This window comes from Oncorhynchus masou, unplaced genomic scaffold (genome assembly GCF_036934945.1).
Source record: "Oncorhynchus masou masou isolate Uvic2021 unplaced genomic scaffold, UVic_Omas_1.1 unplaced_scaffold_2555, whole genome shotgun sequence".
Lineage (NCBI taxonomy): Eukaryota > Metazoa > Chordata > Actinopteri > Salmoniformes > Salmonidae > Oncorhynchus > Oncorhynchus masou.
The window spans coordinates 26,444-35,920 of NW_027009001.1; the positions used below are offsets into that span (position 1 = coordinate 26,444).

General features: G+C 42.9%; 1 pseudogene; it reads right to left on the bottom strand.

Moving 5' to 3' along the window:
* Positions 1 to 339: 339 nt before the first annotated feature.
* On the bottom strand, positions 340 to 7,437 carry LOC135533649 (dipeptidase 1-like; annotated as a pseudogene).
* Between the last annotated feature and the right edge of the window lie 2,040 nt (positions 7,438 to 9,477).

A 9,477-nucleotide genomic window follows, 5' to 3' on the forward strand; every position in this document is an offset into this window, starting at 1 on the left:
GAGGTACAGCAGTTGTCTCAGTCAGGGCTTCAGAACATGACATCTGGAACAGCCTATCAATTATTTGGGATGCTCACTGTTGTCTCTCAACCATAAACTCCCCTCTGAAAGTCCGTTTAGTATTTCCTGTGTCACATGGCTCAATGGTACAACACTGAAGTGAAAAAAGGCAGTGATGCAGTGGAAGGTGTAAGTAATCCTTCTCCCCCCCCCCTTAAATGATTTAGATGCACTATTGTAAAGTGGCTGTTCCACTGGATGTCATAAGGTGAATTCACCAATTTGTAAGTCGCTCTGGATAAGAGCGTCTGCCAAATGACTTAAATGTAATGTAAATGTAAGGTGTACGACAGCATGGTCGAGTTATTAGATGTTTATTAATATCCCCCGAAAATACTTGTGCTTCCACAATTTTCCTGATTATTTGTTTATTGAGGGCCACATTTAACCGTTCAATTTCAACTCTAAAATGTAAAGTTGCCTGGTCATGGATTTACTTGGTATAAGGGCAACAGTGATGTGTATAACACCGTTTCAGAAGAATTTACTGGTTTACTAATGTTAACATTTCATTGTACAAATCCTTCAAACACAGTTCATGGACGACATCACCAATAGAACTTGTGAAAGATGAAGTGACCACAGAACTCAATTGGTAAGGTCCAGCTATGCCTTGGGCAGCCTACTGCCATAGACATAACATCACACCCAGCATGGTCTATGTAGAGGGGGCTTATAGAGACCAGGAGAGCAGGCTACTCAGAGTCAGTGTTAGTACCAGGGCCAGAGGGCTGAGGGAGAGAATCGTTCCAGCACTGTCTGGGTTGGGGACAGGGTAGCCGTAGCTGGTCCTGCAGTCGTTTTTCACTTCTTCATAAGGGATGGGCAGATCATCTGGGGCCGTACCCTTCAGGCTGTCTCGTACCTGGAAGATAGGAGTTCAGAGTCAGGGAGGGTAACAAAGCACTGGACCAAATAGTGCATGAAATATGCCTGTAATCTCTGTGTATGCAGTGTATTCTGTATTGCATCAGCCCTTTTTTTAAATAGATCTATGGAGGCTTGTGTGTTGATGTCAATCTTGTGGAAACAGTGGTGTTGTGAGTGGTGCTGAGCTGTAGAGGTCAGTGTGTAACTTTTACTGTCGTACTCACACGCTCCACCTCTCTGAACACTCTGAGCAGGTTGTCTCCCAGAGCAGCTTTCACCTCAGCATCTGTCCATCCTCTCCTCAGCAGCTCTGCCACCAGAGCAGGGTACTTAGACACGTCCTCCAGCCCCCGGTACCCTGACAGACAGCACAGGTAGAGAGGGGTGTGTGTGTCAAACTGAAGCCAATATTATGCAATTCTTCTGAACTCCTCCCCCAGCAGAATGAGTTTATAAAATATTTTACTACTACTACTCAGACATGACTTTTGATATATTTTTTCATTAATACTACTATATCTACTCAGACATGACTTTACACTTTTTTACTGGTATATTACAATTAGCACCTTTAAGATAATACACTTTGCTCAATCAAGTTCATTGGTGTTTTATTGTAACTAGGTGAATAACTCCTAGGTCAATTCACTCGACTCACCTGCCCACTCCATCATAATCCCCACCAAAACCAATGATACTGTGTCCAGCCACATTCTTTATGTGGTCAAAGTGATCTAGATTGAACATGAAAAGAAAGGTGAATATGCAGGGCAGTCGGAAAGTATTCAGACCCCTTCCCTTTTTCCAATTTCTTTTTACGTTACAGCCTTATTCTAAAACTGATTCAGACTCTTTGCTGTCAGACTCAAAATTGAGCTCATGTGCATCCTGTTTCCATTGATCATCCTTGAGATGTTTCTACAACTGGATTGGAGTCCACCTGTAGTAAATTCAATTGATTGGACATCATTTGGAAGGGCACACACCTGTCTATTTGACAGTGCATGTCAGAGTAAAAACCAAGCCATAAGGTCAAAGGAATTGTCCGTAGTGCTCCGAGACAGGATTGTGTTGAGGCACAGATCTGGCGAAGGGTACCAAAACATTTATGCAGCTATGAAGGTCCCCAAGAATAGAGTGGCCTCCAACATTCTTAACTGAAAGAAGTTTGGAACCACAAAGACTCTTTCTAGAGCTGGCCAAACTGAACAATTGGGGGAGAAGGGCCTTGGTCAGGGAGGTGGCCAAGAACCTGATGGTCACTCTGACAGAGCTCCAGAGTTCCTCTGTGAAGATGGGAGAACCATACCAGAAAAAGAACCATCTCTGCAGCACTCCACCAATCAGGTCTTTATGGTAGAGTGGCCACACGAAAGCCCACTTGGAATTTGCCAAAAGGCACCTAAAGATTCAGACCATGAAAAACAAGATTCTCTGGTCAGATGAAACCAAGATTGAACTCTTTGGCATGAATTCCAAGTGTCACATCTGGAGGAAACCTGGTACCATCCCTACGGTGAAGCATGGGGGTAGCAGCATCATGCTGTGGAGATGTTTTTCAGCGGCAGGGACTGGGAGACTAGTCAAGATCGAGTCAAAGATGAACGGAGCAAAGTACAGAGAGATCCTTGATGAAAATCTGCTCCAGAGCGCTCAGGACCTCAGACAGGGGCGAAGGTTCACCTTCCAACAGGACAACAACCCTAAGCACACAGGCAAGACAACGCAGGAGTCTCACCACAAGTCTCAATGTCCTTGAATGGCTCAGCCAGAGCCCAGACTTGAACCCGATCGAACATCTCTGGAGAGACCTAAAAATAGCTGTGCAGTGACGCACAGAGCTTGAGAGGATCTGCAGAGAAGAATGTGAGAAACTCCCCAAGCTGTCCCAAGCTTGTAGCGTCAAGACTCAAGGCTGTAATCGCTGCCAAAGGTGCTTCAACAAAGTACTGAGTGAAGTGTCTGAATATTTATGTAAATGTGATATTTCAGTGTATTTTTTTATACATTTGCAAAAATGTATAAAAACATGTTTTCACTTCGTCGTTATGAGGTATGGTGTGTAGATGGGTGAGAATTATAATTTTTTGAATTCAGACTAACACAAAATGAGGAATAGGTCAAGGGGTATGAATACTTTCTGAAGAAACTGTATAATAAAAATTTGAGAGACAAGGTTGGGTGAGTGAGTGAGTGATTGGTGGAGAGTAAAAAGTAATGATAAATATGATGACCCTGACTCAGCTACTCACCTGCCACCTGTGATAGGTTGGCTGTATTGCTGCATGTGACATAGTCGTTGTAAAAGTTCACCATGACAATTCCTCTTTTGTCTTGCTGGTGAGAAAAAAGGACACAGACATATAAACTGTATAATAAGTCAGAACTATAAACTCAAGTCACTAACCATTACAATGAAGAACTGGGCTACCATGTTGGTGTAGTCAGTTGGGCTTTTATGTTCTGTTGTTAACATTTTATGGTGCTATATAGAAATACAATGTTCCTTCATCTGTAGTTTTATGGGCCCTTACCACTGAATAGCTCAAACGTTTCCCGTACTTGTTTGTAAGCTATTGTCAGCATGAGGTATTTCACAATAAATGCTTCTGACGTGAGCTGGGTTTAATAGTGTAATAAAACTTTTTAGTTTGTGTCTGTTTTCCAAGATATTGGAAAGATCTGATGGCTTTTCTAACTTCCTTTTGATATCTTTGTAGTTTTAATATCACTGTAGACATTACCACGTTTTTTTGTTCAGTCTTATTGCTTACTCGTCTTTGCCTCAACCTTCCTCTAAGCCCTTTCTCATCCTCCCCTCTGCCTATATTCCCAGACACCTCCTTTTCACTCTTAAACCCCTTTTCAGTTCCCTGTCTGTTTCCTCAATCCATGTTCTTCCCCTTATCCCCCGTCACATACCCCTCATCCGATCAAGTCCACTCACCACTCAATCTCAGGTCCAATTCCTTTATACACCTCACCCTCCAATCCCATCACTCTACCTGCTCTCCTAGTCCTTCTCCTCTCACTACCCGACTCCCAATACTCTATCCCCTCATCTCTCACCCTTGTCCCCTGACTCACCACCCTCCTCGGGGAAGGGATGAGGTCGAAGGAGAAGGAATGACCAAGTCCCTCATATATATTCTGTAATCCACTATCCCCTTGCCCCTCTCCCCCTTCACTCACCACCTTCTTCAGGACGTCGTCAGGCACGTTCCTCTTGTGTGGGCACACAGCGTAGGCAGAGGAGTGACTGAAGATGACTGGGGCTTTGGACAGGTCTAGAACCTGGTTCATCACGTTCTCTGACACGTGGGCCAAGTCAATCAACATCCCAATGCGGTTCATCTCAAATATCAGTTGCTGTCGGGTGGAGAAAAAAAATGAATGTTTCTGCCAGGACTGGGGGAAATGACCCTCTTACTGTGTCACCCTACTGGTGTTATAGAGACAATTCTATGTGATTCATTCAGCCTATCAAACCTAATGATATGGTTTGCAGCTAGGATCAAGAGAATGAACTTGTTTTCATCCAGTGTGTTTTATACAAGTGATATCATACTGCTATAACATAAATGAACATCTAAAGGCAAACTAGAGGAAAATGAGTATTTGTCGGTAACCCAATAGTTTTTGAGGAACTGCTCATTTGACAAAAATATTTACTTGGAATATTGCCTATGTTTTTGACAGAAGCAGAAGTATTAAAAGCCGCACCAAATAGTATCATAGATTTGACCTTTGTTATGAGTGGGGTAATTCCAGTGTGTGTGTGTGTGTGTGTGTGGCTCAGTGTGTGTGTGTGTGTGTGTGTGTGTGTGTGGCTCAGTGTGTGGCTCAGTGTGATAGACCAACCTTGCCAAACTCAGACAGTCCATTGTGCTGCGATGGCTCGGCTCCCGAATCCACGAGCCAATTATCTGCCCTGAGGGGGAAAACACACACACAACCACAGTAAAACACCAGGCCAGCTTCTGGAAGTGATCTTTCCCTTCCACTCTCCTATATCCTGCTAACATTGTATGAATCAGTGAGGGGCTGAGGGATTCACTAGGCTCTGCAGTCTGTCCATGGCCATGGTTTGATTAGCAGGCCCATCTGTTTAGACGCCCCCCCCCCTCCCCCCCAGAATATGACACCTCTGAAACAGGTGGCGACAGGAATCCCGTATTTTCCCCACCACAGAATTTAGTGAAATAGTATTTTATTTGTTGTCTATTAATAAGCAGTTTCAGCTGTTACCTGTTGTGTCTCATTCATTTACATTCGTGTCATTTCTATCTTAGCTGTATGTGCTCTTTGAGAGAGCATCATATGGTGTGTAAAGGGTTGATATGCTTAGGAATCTCAACTATGAAGTACGACAAAAACAATGTTGAGCACCATGTCACTTACTAAGTATAATCTATGGCACCTAGTCCCCAGACCAGGGTGGCCCTGTCGTCAGCAGGGTAGCAGAGCCTACTCACCATGGTGTGTTGCAGCTGTGGGTGAGGGTGAGGTAGCGCACCCCAGGTGGTACATGGTACGCAGAGTTCCCAGGCTGCTGTCCAAAGAGTGTCCTCCTTCCACCCCGATCAGACTGGCTGTCCTGTTCTGACTAAAGGCATCCACGATATCTGTGGTAAAATAAATACTTGATGATACAGGTGGGTGAATGCAACTGTTATCTATGGTATTTCACAGTTGAGTGTTCCAAAGGGGTTTCATTCTCGTAACCAAATGTATGGCTCCATTCAATCCGTATCACGGATGTTCAGCTCTACAGTGTGATTGAAATTTAAAGGCAATGTTCCCGTGTTGGCGGAGACTGCATTCACGCTAAATGCTGCATATGTTGGCTCAATTGGAAATGACCTTTAGATGTACATTGTGGAATCTATGACACTTTCACTTTACATATTGAGTAAAGCCCTTACTGTATAACTTTTGATTACACTTTTTTTGTAGATGACTCTCACCTTTGCTGCTGGAAGCAAACATGAAGGCTTCTGGGTATTTCATGCACATTCTGTGGATGACGTCAATCTGCTCCAGAGTTTGTCTGGCTGCATCTTTGTACTGAGTGTCACATGGTACATATGCTGCCCAGAACTGCAAGTGGACAGAATGTTTTATCAGTTTATTACGTAATACAGAGTTCTCCAACTGGCGGCCTTCTTGTGGTCAATTTGCAGTCTACAAATGATTTGTAATTTTGTTCTGGCCCCCCGACCATCCACTCAAGAAGAAAAATTGACCCGCGGCTGAAGCTAGGGTCCCTGATTTAATACATGTATTATTATCAACCACCCTCACATACACCTTTTTGTACGTCCTTGTCAGTTTGTGTGGGTGCATGCGTGTGTGTACCTGTGCTGCCAGTCGTCCCTCCCTGATCTTGGGGATGTTGGTGTGTGTTGTTGAGGGTGTACAGATCCACTTTGTTCAGCTGGTTGTTAAACTTCATCCTCAACTGCCAGGGCAGATCATTATGGCTGTGGAGTCAGAGAGATCAACGCATGATACTATTCATACAGGGCAATCAGTGCTGCTAACACACAGCCATGATTTAACTGTACATTAGGACAGAACCATCTTGAAACGTTAAAAAACAGCCTCCAAAATCTTAGCGAAGCATATACTGTCACGCCTGCTCCCGCTCGCTCCAGAGCACGACGCACTCCATCATTACGCATACCTGCCTCCCCCGTCACACACATCAGCGATCACCTGGACTCAATCCCCTCTGTCATTACCTCCCCTATATCTGTCTGGTTCCCCTGTTCTGTTCCCCGCTTCTGCATTGATTGTCATACGTCCTTGTTTACCCGTGTGCTGACGCCGTTCCAGTCCTGTTACCTGTCTGTTCCTCATTAAATGTTCAACTCCCGTACCTGCTTCTCATCTCCAGCGTCAGTCTTTACACATACAATACACACCTTACATTGGCACGTCTTCTGTGTCATTAACATTACAGTGTGAATCAAATATGTCGATGTCATGTATCATAAACGATTCATTTTGGTTTAAACATTCAAAATCACCCATTCTAGGGTCTTGTGAGGAGAGAAAAATGTGTTAGTCACTTACCCATCAATCAGTGGTGTCTCTGACATAAGCCTCAGTGCGTTGTTCATGTGTTCATCCTGTGTCAAGGAGAGCTTGAGAGCACAGGACAGTATCAGCAGAGTCCCCCATACACTACCTCCAGACAACATCTCTTACTCTGTCAAACTACACCCTAGCTAACACACAATCTGATCCAGCCTGACCTGGACTTGTCCTCTCCAACAGCCTCTGGTTCACTACAGCCACTATGGTTTTCTCTCTAACCCTGTTTGTTACTAACTCAAAAAAGTGTATTTTGACATTTCTCAGCCTACACTAAGTTAGTTTGACTTTGGTCTGTCTGGTGCTTCTTCAGATTTCACAGTTCACTGTGTTCCCTCTGAACTCTTCCTCTGTCCCCAAAGTGTCTCTTTGTGGGCCAGGGTCAGAGAGAGTTTGAGAGAGTTTATTATGCCTACTCTGTCATTATCTCTTTGGTTGTAAAGTCAACACATGAAGTTGAGCATATTGGTTAATGTGTAACATTCAGCACAACTCCCTTAAGTTTGAAATCCATAAGCAAGACAACCCCAGTAATGATATAGATGTGAATTAACGTTGGAAAGTGCCCGATGATGGCATGACCACTCAAATAAGAAATGTTCTAAACATGTGTTCTAAATATATGTAGATAGCACCTCATCAACAATATGTGCTGAGGGTCGGAGTTTATCAGGGGTCAGTCAGTGCAAGTTTAATAAGATGAGTTAATCATCTTCTCTACTCGGAGTGGAGTCACTGTTATATGTCCACAAATAGAAATGCATCTATATTTGAGTCACAATACCTGCATATGACAGGCATGATAGAAAAATGACATATTTACCTGATTTGTTTGATATTAATAGTTAACGATTATATACTTAACCAATAGTAAGACATTTCTGTTCTATGAAATGTCTGTGTGAATGGAAAGGAGCCTAACAACCTACAGCTACCATTCCATAGATAAGATGTGGTGGGCGTAACTGAGATAAAGAGAGCCTGGAGGAATAGGAATTGAAAAAATGTAAAAGCAAGCCAACGCCTGTTCTGAATCAGGAACTTAAAGGGGTTTGGGGTCAGCCAGGATGTTCTGGAGAGGGTGTACAGCAGCTTGGTGGAGAGCATCCTCGTGTTCAATATGACAGTCTGGTATGGAAATCTGAGCGTAGAGGAGCAATTGCAAACTGACCAGAATAGTAAACACAGCCAGCAAAGTAATTGGTCGACCACAGGCATATTTGAACATTCTGTTCCACAAGGCAACCAAAAAAGAAGACACTGGCTGTCGTTGGTGACCCCTCCCACCCTCTACACCCTCAGTCGAGAGACTTCCCTCTGAACGGTGCTTCAGAATAACAGAACAACGGGTTCAAACATTAATTCGTTCTTTGTGCTGTTGGACAACTAAATGCAAAGTAAATTGTATCGGTATATGTACTTATCTGTCTAGTGCAGTTGGGACAGTGGTCGTTTGCGAGTGAATGTATTAATGTCCTCTATGTTGTTAGTGCATGCAACATGATGGACTGACTGGTTTAAATGTGTGAGAATTAATGTGTGTATTTGATTCTTTTAATGAAGGTGATGCCAAAGAAAAATGTCCATCCTGGATGGACAATAAAGTTTTATTCTATTCTATTGTATAGAACAAAACCCTCATTGTGTCTATTCATTATTGCATCTGAGAAACAACACCAGAGGCAGATACGCATCTTTAGTGCCAACTATTATATATAGAAACTGCATTGTCTGTAAAGGTTAGGCTACTGGGCCCAAAAGACAAGACTGTTGGGTTCACTAGTCTCATTATTGCAATAATGAATCAATGTTAAATAAAGATGATAGTTTGAAGAAATGACAAAGACTCTCTCAGGATGAATTTCTACAACACAGGACAACAGGTACAGTAGCCTAGTGGTTAAGTGTTGGGCCAGTAAAAGAAAGGTTGCTGGTTTGAATCCCTGAGCCAACTAGGTGAAACATTTGTCAATGTGCAGTTTAGCAAGGCACTTAACCCTAATTGCTCTGGATAAGAGCATCTGCCAAAGGACAAAATATGTAAAAAGACAAAATAAACATCAGTAAAAATATAAACGTTTTTTTTATGATCATGAGTAAACACACAATTCTTCAATTCACACAAGGTTAAACTCTGCACCCTCAGTGAAAATTATAATTATAGAGGAACATTCTTGCCATTATTGCTTTTATCCCTCTTAGGCCACAATTTAACCAGACTATGCTGCTTTGCTATGCTGTCTCTGCACAGCTTCTGCTTCATGGTAGCTCTCTAACCTTTGATGAGAAAGATAATTCATTCATACAGCTCCTAGATAATTAACTAGGTGCAATGTACATAACTCAAATTGTATGTGTTCTGCTTTGAATTGTAATTTTCAATAAATCAAATGATTTGGCTTTCAGCGTTAATCCTTTTCTCAAATGACAGGCAGTGAATCTGGTCTC